The sequence below is a fragment of the Thermobia domestica genome, chromosome 10 (genome assembly GCF_964235325.1).
Source record: "Thermobia domestica chromosome 10, izTheDome1.hap1.1, whole genome shotgun sequence".
NCBI lineage: Eukaryota > Metazoa > Arthropoda > Insecta > Zygentoma > Lepismatidae > Thermobia > Thermobia domestica.
The window spans coordinates 86,953,917-86,972,363 of NC_137463.1; the positions used below are offsets into that span (position 1 = coordinate 86,953,917).

At 37.1% G+C, this 18,447-nt stretch overlaps 1 long non-coding RNA gene across 1 annotated transcript in view; it reads left to right on the top strand.

Annotated features, from left to right (window-relative positions):
- Positions 1-18,447, top strand: part of LOC145662021 (uncharacterized) — a 62,693-nt gene that overhangs the window by 26,066 nt on the left and 18,180 nt on the right. Inside the window, exon 4 of the long non-coding RNA XR_014126950.1 lies at positions 932-1,116. This is a non-coding gene — a long non-coding RNA (uncharacterized LOC145662021). The remainder of the gene's footprint in view (positions 1-931; positions 1,117-18,447) is intronic.

The following is an 18,447-nucleotide window of genomic DNA, read 5'->3' on the forward strand; positions in this document are numbered from 1 at the left end:
ATGGGTATGGCATTTCCAAGGTGGTGAAAGGGGTGTTCATGACAAGCCGCGGCCCGGTTGACCCTGCACAGCTGTCATCCCTCACAATGAAGAGCGTCTTGATCAACTCGTCCGTGCTGATTGCCGGATAGCAACCAGAGAATTGTGTACAAAGCTGAATATGGTGAAGATTTTCAAGACTCGGAAGCTGTAAGGAAGTGGTTAGCCTCAGCTGGTTCCGATTTTTACAAGTGCAGCATGCAGGCTCTGGTTCATCGTTGGCAAAAGTGCATAACGAATGGTGGGAACTATGTTGAAAAATGACAGCCTGTAGCTGAAGTATTGCTCTGTTTAGTTGTGCTGTTGTTATTTATGTATCTCCATTAGTTTCCATGACAAAATAGGAGGCATTACTTTCGGAACGATCCTAGTACATCATAGGTAGCATTCTTACCGAACAAAATTATTCTAAAACCAGAAGTGCAGATCATCAACATTCATAAACTTGCAAAATCACAATTATGCAGTGAACTATGAGCACCTAATATAGAATGAAGTGTCACAAATTTCAAAAAAAAAAAAAAAAAAAAAAATAGTGAGTGGCGAATGTGATAAAAGCGTACTTCTTCGTTATCCCAAAATCAGTCAATCGGATCGTCATTGTAGCTTAAGTTACAAAATACATATCGAAGCATTCCTGTGAAGCGAGGAAACTGATACTGATTGTACACAAATGAATGTAATGTGACAATGATATCTCTGTCATGCAATTTTAATGGATTTTTTTCCTTCATTGCATAATCATATACGGGGGTGACTGAGAAGTTTTGAGCCTAACATAGAAAATGATAATTTAGAATAAAATAATTATATATTTATTAGAATAGTACAACCTTTGATATTATATATGTATCAACCTCATGTTCTAAGTAATTTCTTTTATCTTTTACAGGTTCTTGAAGTGAATGAGATGGCAGAAGTTGGGAAAATTGAAAAAGTCGAGTACGGGTTAGTCATAAGTATCTGCAATTAAAAGGAATATCGGCGTCTGAGATCCACCAAGATTGGTCAACACCGTAGGTCAATCTGCCCCTTCATATACCACCATCAAAAGATGAGTGCAGGAATTCAAACGCGGTAGGTTGTACCAGCTTTCAACTTCTCTATTTTTTATCAAACCTCTCATGATAGGATGGATCCTATTCCGATCATGGGAAGCTTGCAATTCGGAGTAATCATCAGACTTCGACTTGAAGAGCAAGTTCGACACGAGTAGTGAGTCCATCAAACAGTTGAAGTTCTTTTATATCAAACTATCTACAAATTTCTAATGATGAAAATAATTATAAATTTCCTTCTAACTAATTTTATGCATTTATTCAGCATGCAAATCGATATGTACGAAATACTCATGCAACATAAATCATACGCTCACGTACAACTAACGTATTCGTGTACGCAAATCACGCAGATTACTTTCTTGCACTAGTTAACTTACTTAGTTGATTTACATCTTACATTTGCAGGCATCGGCATGCTTTCTGTTAATGACAAGAGGCACATATAGACATGTTAGTAATCAGACTAAAGAGATATAGAGAATTACATGCAAATCAAAGTTACTTTAAATTCATATACAGAAACGAATATCCATAATCAGACCATTAGAATAGTACACCCAATCCATCAGACCATTAGAATAGTAGAATGTTCCCCAGACGATTAATTAACGTAGATTCTATTCATTTAATCTTATAAGAAATTCATTTCGACGTAGCTTCACTTTTAATAACATATTCTAGAATATAACTTTATTCCATTTCTTTAAATTCCTATCTTTCAATGTTGGAAAAAAACATAGCTGATCATATTCTAAATTCTCCCTTTTAATATGTACTGGTAGCGTGGCGATTAACTTTTAGATTCTCCTTAGGATGAAACAGAACTTTCTAACATTTTGTCTGATGCTAATAATTTATTTCGATGCCTGCATAGGAATAAATACGCAGTCATAATAAACTGCACGAAGAGAATTTATTATATTATGATCATAATCATGAATAATTTAGCTATGAAGTTCAGCAATCTAACATATCGAACATCGAGGGAAATTTAAACTATTTAATGCATAATTATGTGTTCGAACATTTTTACCACAAAATTAATTTAACTTACGAACGGTTTGTTATAACAATTTCAGTGGTACGACGATATAACTTTTCTTTCCATCCCCATCCCCAAGATTCTGCCGGTCCATAAGGTTGCAATATAAGAAGGAAACAACTTAACTGATACGACAAGAATTTGAATGTATGCAGGGACAAATACGAGAACTGACGCCTAGCCAAATCACCATCGCAGGAAAGGTATTTGAGGTCACACACAGCCTGCATTTCACAATGGTTGACGGCAAAGTCTGTAACGCGATTACGCACACAAAATCACCACAGACCTGCTATGTGTGTGGCGCAACGCCAAAGGAGATGAACACATTGACAAAGGGCCCTAAGCCAGTAAAACCTGACAATCTTGGCTTCGGACTGTCTCCTCTTCATACATGGATCCGTTTTATGGAGTGGCTGCTTCATGTTGCTTGGATCTTCGAAGATGGCAAATTCGTAAAGAACACAAACCGATCATGAAGAAGAAGCAAGCCGACATCCAAAAGGCCATGAAGGTCCAGCTAGGGCTGATCATCGATGAACCAAGGCAAGGCGAAAGCGGTACTTCAAATGACGGAAACACTGCCCATCGTTTCTTTCAACTTCCCGATAAGGTTGCATTCATAACAGGTCTGAACCGGGATCTTATCGAGAAGTGTGCTGTGTTGCTTCACGCCTTATCTTGTGGGCTGGAGATAGATCCACGTAAATTTAATGCTTGGTCAAATGATGTACTGGAACTGAACCTTCAACACTCTTCGTGGTTCTACATGCCCGCTTCAGTGCATAAAGTTCTTATTCATGGATCCGCAATTATCAGTCATTGCATATTACCGATTGGGCAGATGTCCGAAGAGGCCCAGGAGGCCCGAAACAAGCATATCAAACAGTACAGGGAACATCATTCTCGTAAGTGCACACGAGGGGACACGTTGCGAGATGTATTTCTGCGACTCCTGGTCACAAGTGATCCCAAACTCTCGACGCTTCGCGAACCCATGGCACAGAAGCATAGGAAAAAGCAACTGTCTCCAGCTGTACTCATGCTTTTGAAAGATATAGAGGCTCCGCACGCACGATCTTCTGATGATCAGTCCGAATAACTGTGTTAAAGACTATTAACTGCCTATCTGTCACGTTGGTTATTGTTCTGAACAAAATACTTGCTTTGTATGTACAATGCAACACGGACTGAGGAGTGTGCACATTTTGCAACGAACGTGGTACATATTTCAGTTAGAAAATATATATTTGTTTACTTTATATATATATATATATATATATATATATATATATATATATATATATATATATATATATATATATATATATATATATATATATTGCATGCTATTATACACATTTGGTGACTACATCTTATTTGTTTCCACAATCCGCCATATTGGATCCGCCATTTTGCATTTTTTCATTTGGATATCAGATTCATATTCAGAGTGGGAGTTATAAAATAATAAATAAAACTTAATACCTCTTGAACCAAACGACCAATGTCGATTAAATTTTTAAAATAGATGAGGTTCAAGCATAGCATTTTATTTTCAGTTCACTTTGATGGAGCAACGTAGGGGAGGAGGAGGAGGGGGAGATGCAGAAAAATCAATGTAAATAAAAATAAAAGTAACTAAGTTTGTGACTTAATAACTCTTGAACCACCCAACCGACCTCAATCAAATTTTTAACATGTATGAGGTTCGGAGGAGATACATAATAATGATAAAAAAAATGACCAAATATTTGTGGAGAATCCATAGTTTTCGGCAGTGCTAAGGTGAACAGTGATACTTCCGATCTCGTTTAAATGCGAATTCAGCATCGCAACTTGGGGGAGGCAGAGGAAGGAGATATATAAAAAATATCGAAAATTACCATTATCAATGTCTAACTCATGGTTTTCGAGGTCATTGAGATCAACAATGACACTTCCGATGGCAACATGGTGGAGGAGATATATAAGTTTATTAAAATGACCAATATTAGTGCCGAATCCATAGTTTTTGGGGTCTCTGAGACGAACAGTGACACTTCTGATGGCGTTTAAATCCAAATTCAGTTTCGCAACTTGGTGAGGCTGAGTGGAGAGATATAAAAATCATCAAAATTGACCGATATCAGAGAGCGCTTTAGCAATAGTAAAAAGTGACTGACTAACGAAATATATTATTAGTATTATTATTATTTAGTTTAACCCAAGAAATGGGTAATTGATGCTAGTAATCCATATTCACAAGTGAGACTTCAAATAAGTAGGAGTTTGATGCTGTTATTTTGTATTTCTAATACATTTCAAAAGTATTTGTATAAATTGAGTTTACACAAAAAACTTAGACAGTTGAGTCGTTTTCAGTTTTCACTCAAATTATTCTAAAATATTAAGATATGATTATAATAATTATTATTTTATTATTTTTCTCTCTTTCTTTGGTCAATATTGCTGAACATATCATCATCATCATCATCATCATAGCTATTCTGCTATTATTGGCAGGTTACTTGCTGCAACTGAGAAGCTTCGACGTACGGTGATCCTCAGCTAGTGTCTTCGTCTTGACGTAGCAATTTTCTGTTTTAATACCTTCCTTCAACTACAGTCTCCTTCGCTCCTCTCTGTCTTTCCTTTCACAATACCCTCTAGCACGTCCCTCATAATACAGTTCCTCCTCAGCCAATATCCTAACCAGGTAATCTTCCTCCTCTTAACATTATCTAAAATTCTTCTTTTTTTTCCTACTGCGAACACCTTCTTATTCGTTTTCCGTTCAACACAGCTAATTCTCTCCTTTTTTCTCCATGCCCATGTTTCGAAAGCCAGGATTTTTTTCCATCGCTTTTACGTAATGTCCATGTTTCTGCCCCATAGAGTACATATTGGAATCAGTAAAACAAAATCTCAATATTTAATTGGAAGTTTGTTTAATACAAGGAGTAGCTAATCGAGGTTGAAAAGAAAAGTCTGACGGCTTTAGAGTGTAAAAATAATTTTGCAGTTCATGGTATTTCAATAATCTGTGCCGTCTTGATTTTCTTTCTTGAGTATCAGGAGTAGCCTCCCCTGTTCGGGAACCAGTGGAGTGTTGGATCTGTTTAAAAATATAAACAGATTACGAAACGTTGTGGTTTATCTTATAAGTGAAGCGTGGACACCCATTAAAAAAAAATAAAGGTCATCGTCTATGTTGTACACTATTATCATACCTACACGAAAGTAAACTATATTACATTTAGAATCATACATTGTATTTCTATTACTTTTGGCGCATTGTAGAGTTTATTATCCCTATATCCAGAGTAAAATTTACATATGAAAAGCATAAGATTTCTTAAAAGCAAGACTTGCAAGACTCTTGCAAGCAAGACCAAGACCAAGACCAAGACTGGATGTGCAAGACCAAGACCAAGGCCACCCCGGTCTTGATCTTGGTCTTGCATTTGCTCATAACTGATGCTGGTCCGTGCAGGAGTGTAACAAACTACCGTACTCCTACAAAAATAAAGGAGCATAAAGAACTAATTTCAACAAAACAGTGTATTTTAAAGTTTGAAGACAGGGAAGGGACAAACAACAATACTTGTTGAAGACTTTTACTAAACTTTCAATGATCAACGAACAACTTTACTAATGATGAACGGGACAAGAATCTTTCTTTATCTTTCTTTTCCTTCTTTCTTTCTTTTTATCTGTGGAAGGTCGTCGTCTATCCTTCTGTGGCTTTTATTGGTATGCAAGAGATGTCCGTATTATCACTAAAAAGAAAAAGAAAAAATAAATCTTGACAAGCTAGTGTCTTCCACTTTCACTGATGGAGAGGCCCTGCCTTTTATGCTTCTAACCAACAAGTACTGGTGATACTTTCAGCTTTCAGCTTTTCTGGAGTGAAAACACATCTGAAGAGGCGGGTTTTAGTTATTATTATAGATAACTATTCTTTCTGTTAATTTCTTCTGAGAAATTTCTCTCTTTCTTTTGTTCACACATACATACACATTTATATATATATATCAGATATATTTAATCTACAGTATAATAATTATACGGTGCTAATCACTCGACGAAAATGCTTGAGTTACGAGTTTAATATCCCTTACACGGTTATTGAATTACATAAAGAAAACAGTGCAAACAGTTTTCACTTTAATATAATAATTGTTTTCTCATTCTTAATTTAATTTTCCCTGGAAAATTAAAGCCATTACTAGCTGAACCTGCGCTCTCTACACAGCGCATCATTCACATATGAGCATGAATATCTTTGTCATTCCTCACAACATCGGTACATGACCCTTTTCACACACAAGTTAAGACGTCTTGATAAAAATCGGTAAGCGGTATCATAAAGGGGAGATTTTTTCGATTATTTTTTCAATATCCCGCACCGTTTGGAAGAATTGATCCTACTTCCGGTTGGAGTTTCTAATTCATGCATGATCAGGGTTTTCTTTCTTCTTGCATGCAGTATGTAATAAGCAAATGCATTGCATACACAATTAATTATAATGTCAGTGACATATGGTGTTCATTGGGCAAAATACTCCAAACAATAAAGATTCATCTAAGACTGGAGAAATGGTTATTCTTCATTTTTCATTATCATTTGGCCATGAAACAAACGTCTGAGAGATATACCGTACAATTTCTGTATACAAACATGTGGTGTTGAAACACTTCCAGTATACCTTAAAAATGTAATAAGGAAATAACGGCCATTTAAAAAAAATATTCAATTAGAAGTTAGAACTGAACAATCTACACAAAATTTGCAATCAATCAGTGAGAACGGCATCTTTCTAAAACCTATAGTTCCCGAAAACTCACTGTCGAAAGGTTTGGCTACAAACATATAAACTTTTCTAGCATTTTAATATTTAAAATGTAACATACTATATTGTGTAGACTTTTGGTTCCCGAGTTATATGCTGCCAACCTTTGAGTCACATTTTCGAAAGGGAAAAAAAATCATCTCAACTGAATCTAACTTGACTTACTATACAAGTGTGTGAAATATTTTATCATATTGTGCAGGCTTTTGGTTCCTAAGTTATGCACACAGTTCTTAATCAATGCGTTCGACATAATCAAAGCCTAATAAATTATGTTTAAATAGTAATTAAAAGTCTGTCTTGTACAAACAAAATCAAATGAAAAAGTTCTTTTTTTCGTATTTTACTTTTTTTTCTTTTTAACTTAAGATTAATTTTCAAATTAAACTTCTAGCTAACAAGGATGAATTTTACTTATGAAAAATATATCTGAAACATCTTTAAAATATTGTTTCTTGACATATCCGTATATTCATTTTCATTTTTGTTTGCTTCTAACAATATTTGTCCGCCGAAGTATTCGAAGCTCTTAAAGGTAGATAGGGAAATTAACACGTTCGCTGCTGAGAACGCCCATCGGCGTCCAGTACTGAATTTGGCATATGCGCCGGACGCCTTTCGGCGCTTGTCCCTGCAGCTGATTCACTTGCACCTGCACCTTGCACCAATACCTGCACTAGCGCTGGCGGGAAAGTGAATCAGCTGCAGGGACAAGCGCCGAGAGGCGTCCGGCTTATATGCCAAATTCAGTACTGGACGCCGATGGGAGTCCTCAGCAGCGAACGTGTTAATTCTATTACAGAACGAGTTATAAGTTTTTCATGAGGGTGTAATTCCCCAATCTCTTAGTAATTCCAACACTGCAAAAGAACTTGTTATTTAGTACTAACAGATTGATCATTCTTTGCACGGGGAGAATACGTTTCATCCGCGAAAAAGGTCAATGGAAGTTGAATTTGGATTTAAATGAGATCGGAAGTGTCATTGTTCATCTCAACAACCCTGAAAACTATGGTTTCAACACTAATATTGATCATTTTCGATAATTTTTAAATATCTCCCTCCTCTCCTAAGTTGCACCGTCGAAGTGAAATTGCAAAAACACATCCCAGACCCGAACCTCACCTAAGTTGAAAATTTGATCGAGGTCGGTCGAGTGGTTCAAGAATTATGAAGTCACAAACATCGTCACTTTCAATTTTATATATTAGATTACTCCTACTACTACTGTACTAATAAATCATGTTTTGCTTTTAGTCTCAAGCGCAAATTCAAGCAGCGTATGCAGAAGCTCGTCAAGGGGGATGTCCAACTTGCTCCTTCATCTATTCTTAGGTGTTTGTGTACATAATTATCTTACCATGTTAAATGTTTATATATATATATATATATTTTACATAATATCTTTAAAACTCAAAATTCCCTTGCGTACGTCACTGAGTCAAATGTAGACTTCTTTGTTTTATATAGAAGGTGCTTTTATAATGTAGGATGGTCCATAAATCAGTTGAAACAAATGCGTTTGAAAAGAATTTTTATCAACTATAAAACTATGAAATGATTATAGCATTTAGCCTAACTGGTTTAGAGTGATTTGCTATCGACCCATTCTATTCAAACCATTTATTCTAGTTATGGATTACATGTCGAAGTGAAGGTACGGTAAGTATGCTTAATTTGACATAATGTCTAATTTTACAATACTTCATAAAATTAAATCTATGTAAATCAAATTTGTGAAAGATTGTGGAAGTACTTTTCATCACTGGCGTATTTGAGGAGAGAAATGTGTTTCTTCTTTGTCATGTAGAGGATTTCTAGGAAACTAGGTTAAATATAATTAGTGATGTGATTTTTCTGGAATCTGAAAAACATCTTCCCCCTGCCACTTCACCAGGTATTTATATCACAGACTTACCAGGTATTTATATCACACCAGGTATATCATTTATATCACTCACCAGGTATTTATATCACAGTTTATTAAAAAATAAAATTTTTAAGGTTTACGTACTTGGGTTATGCCGGCTAGAATAAAGGAAACGAATACTGTAAAGGAGATGATGAGAAAGGAATGAAATGGTGAAATGAAGAAAGTGAGAGAAAACGGGAGAACCCCGAAAAAATCACGTACACGGTATTTGCTCACCACAAAGCTCACTTGGAGCAAGCTGGGATCGAACCAAGGATTCCATGCACGATAGGTGAACGCTCTACCACTGAGCCACGGCAACCCCTTTAGAGTTTATAATATCATCCGTATGTAACTGTAGAAAGTTACAAGGATTGTAACGGTATATTCAAAATTTCTGTAGCCATAGTTAAGAGCCAGTTATAGTTTCACTACCTTTTTCCGGTACCAGTAAACACGAACGTAGACAAAAAGCTCTTTTGCAAGTAACGTTGTTAAAAATCAAACATAATACGTACCACTGATGGATCATTTGTTGTAGAAATATAAACACTATAAACGCGTTTAAATATTTAAAATTATTATTAGAACATTTTACAGTTCTGCTACTTGAAGAAAGAGGTGTGTTCCGGAGAAGCCAGGTGATGATTATTAATTTGTCAGAGCTCATACAATTCTTGGATTTACAGTGCAACTCTTATATGTAGCCCTATACAGGGTGTTTCAAAACAACACTGACAACATTTGGGAGGTGATTCCTGATACCATGATAAAACAAAAAGTATAGACCAACTTGGGTGCACAAATGCTTCCTTTCGGAGTTATAGGCTGCCGAAAACATGAAAAAAATTAACTTTAATGATCCATAGCTCCACAACTATGGGACCTACCGTAGTCGGGTCAAGACTTCACTTAGGAACTAATATGTGCGCTATCCAAAAATACATGTTTCAGAATCCTGCGGTACTCACGCAACAACTTTTATAGAGGAAGTTTGGCTAAGAACATATCATTTGAAGCACTCACCAACTATCTCTGTAAAAACTGTTGCAGAAGTACCGCAGGATTCTGAAATGGATATTTTGATAGGGCACATACTAGTTCTTAAGTGAAGTCTTGACCCGACTACGGTAGGTCCCATAGTATTGGAGCTATGGACCTTTAAATTTCATTTTTTCATGTTTTCGACAGCCTATAAGGCCGAAAGGAAGCATTTGTGCACCCAGGTTGGTCAATACCTTTTGTCTTATCTTGGTGTCAGGAATCACCTCCCAAACGTTATTGGTTTTGTTTTGAAACATCCTGTATATAATCTCGTATTTACAGTATAGTTACTATAGTTAAGAGTCCTATAAGACGAACATGATAGGGGACGATGGGAAGGAGAGACATTTTTGCATTTCTGAGTTGATTTAGGTGCCGTATTGTTTTCGTTAGGTCTACATTGTTTATTTCATTAACAGGATAAAATCATCTTTTATCTACTACTGTTCAAGTGTGTTTCATGAGGCTTATTATTTTTGAGTAGTTTTTCTTGTGTAGGTATATTTCGTTTACATTAGTTAACTTGAATTACAAGATGAAAGTTATGATCATTTAACGAGTATTATAAATGTGTGATATACAAAATGTCCGAGTGATCACATACATAGTAAATTCATATTAACTTTCATATATTGCAAATTCAATAACAAAAAAATAGTTGTGAAATATGGAAAGACAATTGCGAAATTAGGAACTCTTGAAGTCTGAACTTCACGGAAAAATTACTAATTTTCTAAACGCAAATAAAAAAAAAAAAAAGACAACAAATATACATGTTACACTGGACCTATAGAGTAATCTGATCTGGTGTGATTTGTTAATTTCCTATTTGATAACTTCCATATTCATGTTTCGGATTTTACGAAGAGATTGCTCGGCATAGAAAGAGAGTAGAGTGTTGGTGATTATATCGTTAGAATATAACTTTAACAAAACATAGCAATCAGCTGTCTTAGTACTCATATATATATTTATCTAAAAAAAATAAGAAATAACATTTCTTTAAGAAGAATTAATCAGAATGGATTTAGATAAAAGAATATGACATCCATTAGAGTCCTGGTTCCGATGTCAGAAAACAACTGCATACTATAGTTGCTGCTGTTATTAAATTGATACTTTTTCCTCTGAGAATGCTTCTGGGGCCAAATGGCACGGCAAAACTTTCATCCAAAGAAAAGAGAAAGGGCCTTTTCCATGACAGTGTATATGTGTGAGAGAGAAGGTCGTCCGATTGTGACGCCTGGTTCATTTCGTACTCCCTACAAGTGAAAGTGTCCGTGAAAATAAGATCTCCCTCCCCTTCGCCCCGACTTCGTAATGTTCACACAATCTCTGATGGAAGCAAATGATTCTTGACCTAGTGCAGGAGAGGATCTCTAAAACTCTCCACTCTTACATAACCTGTCAATTACATACATCCTGTACATCTTTCTCCTTTTATTCTCTAAATTTATATATCTATCTCTTTCTACGAATCTCTTCAGTTCATTTTTTCTATCTACAAAAGCGTTTTGATACTTAACATGAAATTAATAGCGTGACAGATAAAAGTGGGTAGACAAATTGAATGTTGTGAAATTCATCCTAATTGTCAAGTTATAATAGAAGTACTTTGTACCTTTATATTTATATTTTAACTTGTTACATAAATGTCCACAGTCCCGAATCACTAAATTGGTAAACACGATTAAACACCTTAATTGTTACCTGTAATTGCAACTTTTATTCTTCTTATTTCATGAATGATTTATTCTGTTGCCATAGCAACAAAAGACAAATACCTATCTTCTTTTCAACAACTGACATTACCTGATTATCTATATATAAAATCCAAGGATGTTGTAAATAGAGGATCTGCCCATATGTATCTTCATCGTATTAAATCGATGAAGCCAAAAAGCAACCGAGCATCGGCACGTCTGATTGGCTACTCTCCTTTCTGCCATTGTCTGAATGGCTTCTTTCGTTTCCGCCATGATTGTTGGCTCAAAACATTGCGATCCTATTGGGCAGAGTGGGCAGAGTAGGGGTGGTGAAACTGTGACGTATGGCTTCAAGATTTTGTTGTAAGGGCAGATCCTCTATTTTATAAGATCCTTGATAAAATCAACATATATTCTACCTTTTTTCTTCCTCTTATCAACAAATTGTGCACTTTTAAGCGCCGTTGCCCAAAATAACTACAAGAAAATGGAAGTAATTTATAGATTAGATATACAATCTCGTTGTAACTTTTAGAGTAGAATACAATATCGTAAGAGTTCCTGGTTCAGTTTTGGTCGTGTGACTTGGTGGGTGATAATGTCGTGTCTGTCTGTTTTTTTGACCGCAAGCTGGAAGCGCTCAAACAAGAGGCTGTCACGACACGATAGCTATAAACACGATAGCTATATGAGTGCACAATATCCATTACAGTAGTGCTACATTATGTCAAACAGCTTTTGAGATTAGATAACAGTTTTTTCATTATAAAATATTTCTTGTTATAAAAGCACCATTCACTGTCCTTAAGACAAGATATTTGTTTATTTACTTGTTGTAGTTTAGCGCCTCTTTCAGCACCCTATAATATTATATGGGACGTGGACCTACAATTTAAAATAGAATCTAAACGATTCTAATGCGTACAATGCTCTCCTACCATGATCCTTGGGGGCGCTTTGTGTACCAAAGGCACTAGCCACTAGACCAGGATGGAGGTCTATGTATTAGGAAAGAAAACGTAACGAGGAGGCAGTGGCGGCTCTAGAGTTCACAACATGGCAATGGGTTGATTGAAACTGGTTTTCCATCCCCCCTCCTGCATCGCAAAACCATCCCTTGGGTTTGAATTCTCCAGGACAGTGATGTTTTACTTTGAAGGCATTTTTAAAATTCTATTAGGTATAGATATTGCAGAAACAGTTGTCACTGTGTAATCATATATCCAATATGTATGTGTAAAATACAGAATTATTTAGAGCTCCTTTGCGGCTAAGCGGTTAGCGTACTTGTCTTTGGTGTGGGAGACCCAAGTTCAATTGCTGGCGGGAGCTCATGTGGTTCGGATTCCACATTAGTCAGTAGGTCCCGTCTCATATAACCTCGCTGTTGACAGGGACGTTAAACTCAAAATCAACTCACCTCAAAAGAATTATTTAACTTAGCTTTATACACTTTATTTTGCACAAAGAATTAAAGCTATTCAAGAAATGAAAACCAAATGATGTTGCCAACACTATTCAGTCTATTTCCTCAATTGAACTTTCTCAATGGATCCTGTGAACGAAATGAAATTTCTAATTGTACGTATTTTTTTTTTTTTTTCAAGTCAATTTACAGAATGATCCGATACAAGGATTTATGCTTATGAAACCTCACTCCATCATTACCCTCCACTACATTTTGCACAGTAGTACAATCGGCATGTTTGCTGAATAGATTTTACGTATCAGCTACATTTGCTTTCCTTTCAGACAGAAAGAGATATACTTACGTCAGAATGTGAAAAATGTTGCAGCACTATGCTCATGTTGATATCTTATATGCTTTTTGAAGTAGCTGCATATGATGCAGTAAGCTGTTGATTTTCGTGATTGCAAGGTTTCATTTGTCGCAGGCTTAGTGATTGTGTGACTATACAATGCATGCAGTTCACAAAACATATTGGACATGTGTAATACAAGCTGTTAAAACAGCGTTTGTTTTTACCTTTTCTTTCAAAAACCAACGTAACTTTAAGTTTACTTTATGGGGCCGCGGTGGCTCAGTGGCAGAATGTTCACCTCTGGTGCATGGGGTCCCGGGTTCAAACACTGCTTCCGCCAAGTGAACTTTGTGGTGTACAAACACCGTGTGCCCGGTTTCCTCGGGGTTCTCCCGTTTCCTTCCACTTTCTTCATTCCACCATTTCATTCATTTCTCATCATCACCGTCTCCTTTAACCTAACCGGCATAACCATGTGACGTAAAACTCAAATATTTCATTACATTTCATTGAAGTTTACTTTATAGTTTATTTGTTTAGTGTGTAGTTCACAAGTGGTATTTGTTGTTAACTTATGAATATGTTTAGCATCGAGTATTCCCTCCTGCATCTTTGTTGTTATCGTGAGTTTTGAATTAAATCAAGTGTTTCTTTGAAATGGGAGGAAAATAGATATTTTCGCTACTTGAAACAAAATAATATCATTTGCTCTTTTCTTTTGTCTCAATTGGATTAATTTTAATTTTTTCGTCACTATTCATAAAGTATCACTTCTATTGTTAATTTTATTCATTTTTTATTTTTTATTTTATTTTATTTTATTTTATTTATTTATTTATTTGGTTTCACTGTTACATAGAATTTCGAAAACCGGCCTTCTTCTCTTCGGAATGTTTATACACAAGAAAATAACGGACTTTTAACAGAGAATGTTTTGGAAAAGATCCCCCACAATGTCCCTTTCATTGCAAATACCATGTCGAGACAAACATTAATATATTATTACAAACAGTGACGACGCTAGAGAGGTACAAGGGGGGTTATCATTACCAATGGCATCATCCGCTCTCGACTAGTCCCTAGGCCATACCAGCGTTATTTGCGAATCCAATTTAAATTTGCACCGTAACTTATATCTTGTATGTAGGGATGCGCACGAGTCGAGTCGAGTCGAGATTTAAGCCTGTCTCGACTCGTCTCCAGAAAATGTTGTCTCGACTCGTGTCTCGACTCTAAAATATGTTGCTGTCTCGACTCGTGTCTCGACTCGACAGTCTCTGTCTCGACTCGACTCGAATTCGAGTCGAGACGTCTCGAAATTCGAGTCGAGACAAAATATACGAGTTAAAATATACACACACATCAGCCAGACCATTATGACTACCTACCTAATTGTTATTATGTCCACCTTTTGGCACAAATAACAACGGCAACGCGTCTTGGCGTGGTCGCAATGTTCCTCGGTGGGTCCCTGCAGAGAGTTGGCACCACATATGCACACACAAGTCACCTAATTCCCGTAAATTCCGGGGAGGGGTGAAGCGCCCTCACGTCACGTTCAATTACATCCCAGATGTGATCGATTGGGTTCAGATCCGGAGAGTTTGGGGGCCAGCACATCACTTGGAATTCGCTCCTGTGTTCCTCGAACACTCTATCACACTCCTGGCCTTGTGACATGGTGCATTATCTTGTCGAAAAATGCCACTACCGATGGGAAACATGGCCATCATAAAGGGGTGTACGTAGTCTGCAAGCAGTGTGCGACGCCCCAGCCGTCATGGTGCCTTGCTCGAGCTCCACTAGACACATGGATGCTCACCTGAATGTTCCCCAGATAATAATTAAGCCGCAGCCAGTTTGTCTCCGTCCCGCAGTACAGATGTCAAGGAGCTGTTCCCTTGGAACACGACGGATTCGCACCCTCACATCGTCATGATGAAGAAGATATCGGGATTCATCAGACAATGCAACGCTCTGTCATTTTGCGAAGGTCCAGTGGCGATAATCACGTGTTCATTTCAGTTGTAGTTGCCGATGTCGTGTTGTTAACATTCGACATCGTTAGGAGTGTTCGGTATAGTTTAAAAACTGTGTGTTCAGACTAGTGTTGTGAAGGCCTGTGAAAAAACGGAAATTTTGGATTAAAAAACAGTTTTTTACGGTTCTCCCGAGGTGGGGAATAAACGGAAAATTTGGGTATTATCAGAATCATCATTTTAGTTAATCACAGAATCATTTTAGTTAATATGTATTTCGAAGAGATATCTTCATTGTTCTATGTAAAATTCCGGAAATTTTGAAACCATTAGAAAAAATCATTTGTTCGGAAATACTGCCAAAAACAGGAAAATATAGTTTAAAAACTATTTATTGGCCTGATGCTAGTAATCTTACTTGCTGTAACATATCTGCAACATATACAGTGGGAAGTCGAAAATCCGAACTAATTGGGACCACAAGTAGTTCAGATTGTCAAATTGTTCGGCTTTCGAAAATGACCAAGAAAATGACATTTAGACTTACATATACTGTACGGTATGTTCTTCTATCGATACAGTGGTTATTCAGAACATACAGTAATTACAATACAGGTACGTAAGGCTACTTACATTTAATGTTTCTGAAGAACCTGCTTATACTGAAAATAACACTGTTGTTGTAAGTCACACTTAAAACATAGGCCTAAGAAAAAAATAAAAATAAAAATACATGACAAAAGTTACATATAAATGAACTTTTGTAAAAACACTGACTTCACATAACGTCGACGGGCACGCTATTGTTTGTTTATCGCTAGCGTTAAGACAAAATGTAAAAAGCTTCTAGGGACCGCGTTCGGATTTTTGACGTTAAGATTATCGACGTCCTACTGTATATACAAGGTATTTCGCTAACGGAAAAATATTTAAAGCAACAGGTTTTAATTCTACTTTACACACATATACCGCACAAGTGAGTAAATTTGAGCAGCGAGAAATACATTAAGTGAAACTTCCGTTATTATTATTACAGACTAGCAGAATACCCTTCTTCGCACGGGGAGAATATGTTTCATTTTGGACACAAAGGGCACCAAAACTGTCACCAATGAACTTGTGGAGCCCCAAAACTATGAGTTTGACATTAATATTGATAATTTTCAATTATCTTTACATGTCACCATCCCCATGAGAGTACTAATGGGGCTGAATTTGTGGATTTAAACGGTATCTTCTGTTCATCTCAGTATGGATTCGAGGCCATTTTCAATCATGTATATATCTATAACTATCTATGTATCTACCGATATATATAGGCGGATCCAAGGAGGCTATAGGCCCCCCTTCACACTCAAGTATACACTGCATAAAATGGGCTTCAATCCTGCTTTACACTGGATAAAACTGCAAACTATGGTTCAGCCCCTTCCTTGATCATATCTTGTATTCGCCTATATATATATATATATATATATATATATATATATATATATATATATATATAATGCTCAAAAAATTAGGGGTTCAGCTGAAATATCGCACAAGACCTTAAGATAAGGTAAGAATAAGCTTGTGTTTGACTCATATATATCATACAAGAAGGAATGCTTTAAGATACAATAGAAAAATGGGGCACATTCTGGTGTTGGGGCACGGAAAACCTTGTTCACATAGCTCATGACACAAAACGGTTATGTGTACACCTCTCGAACTGCTCACAAACAGGCAAGGCAACAACACTGACTGTTCCTTAATATATCACTTGCGTGGCATGGATTCAATCAGATTATCGATGAGTTCTTGGGGGATGTTGTGCCACTCATCCAGAAGAGCGACTTCCAGCTCTGGAATGGTTGTTGGATTTACTGGCCTAGCGGCAATTCGTCTGCCAAGTATATCCCAGATATGCTTAATTGGAATGACATTCGGAGAGCATGCTGGCCACTTCATCCGAGCGATACCCTCAGCTTCCAGCATCTCATCCACTAACCGAACTCTGTGAGAACGAGCATTGTCATCCATGAAAGGGAACGAATCGCCAATGGCACCAGCATAAGGAAGAACAAGAGTTTTCAGGATCTCATCCCTATATCTGAGAGCCGTCAAAGAGCCATTTCGGATGATGTGGAGCTCAGAACGCCCACCAATGCTGATTCCTGCCCACACCATCAGTCCACCACCATGATACTGGGATCTTTCTCGCACAAACATGGGATTTTGTCATGTTCCACACTTTCTCCAGATGAAAACACGTCGATTATCAGGCTCCACACTGAATCGAGACTCGTCAGAGAACATAACATTGCCCCATTCATTGCGTCCCCACCCACGATGTTCCTCCGCCTACGATCTTCGATCAACATGGTGTCGTGGAGTTAATGGGACACACACCATAGGCCTACGTGCGTACAGACCACCTTCTCGAAGGCGATTGCGGACCGTTTGAGTTAATATTGTGCATCCTGTTGTTGTTCGGAAGGCACGCGAGAGCAGAATTGTATTCTGACGCCGGTTTCGACGGGCTGTTAACAAGAGATAACGATCGTCTCTGGCTTTGGTTGCTAGTGGACGGCCCCGTCCATGTCTTCTTCGAACACTTCCGGTTGTTTGAAATAGATTCCACAATCGGGAAATCACACTTTGTGCCACTCCTATGGCATGTGCCACCTCCCGCTGTGACTGACCAGCTTCCAACCTGCCGACAGCTCGCCATGCCAACGATTCTGGCAAATGACGTTGTTGCGCAATTTCACTACGTGGATTTGTGACTCACTAAATACAATGAGAACAAAGGTATTATGGAGCTGGAATGTGTTGGCAGCGCCACACTACAAAGTGATATCTGGTAGCGCCACATCACTGATCATGTGCACAGATGTTCCAAACGGTTCGTTTTCACGTTGGGCCTTCATGATTTTAATCTGAACTGGACAAGATACAGTGTTCTCACATTATTCGTAAGAAGTTTTACATGAGTTTTCATCTGATTCCCTAATTTTTTTGATCAGTATATATATATATATATATATATATATATATATATATATATATATATATATATAT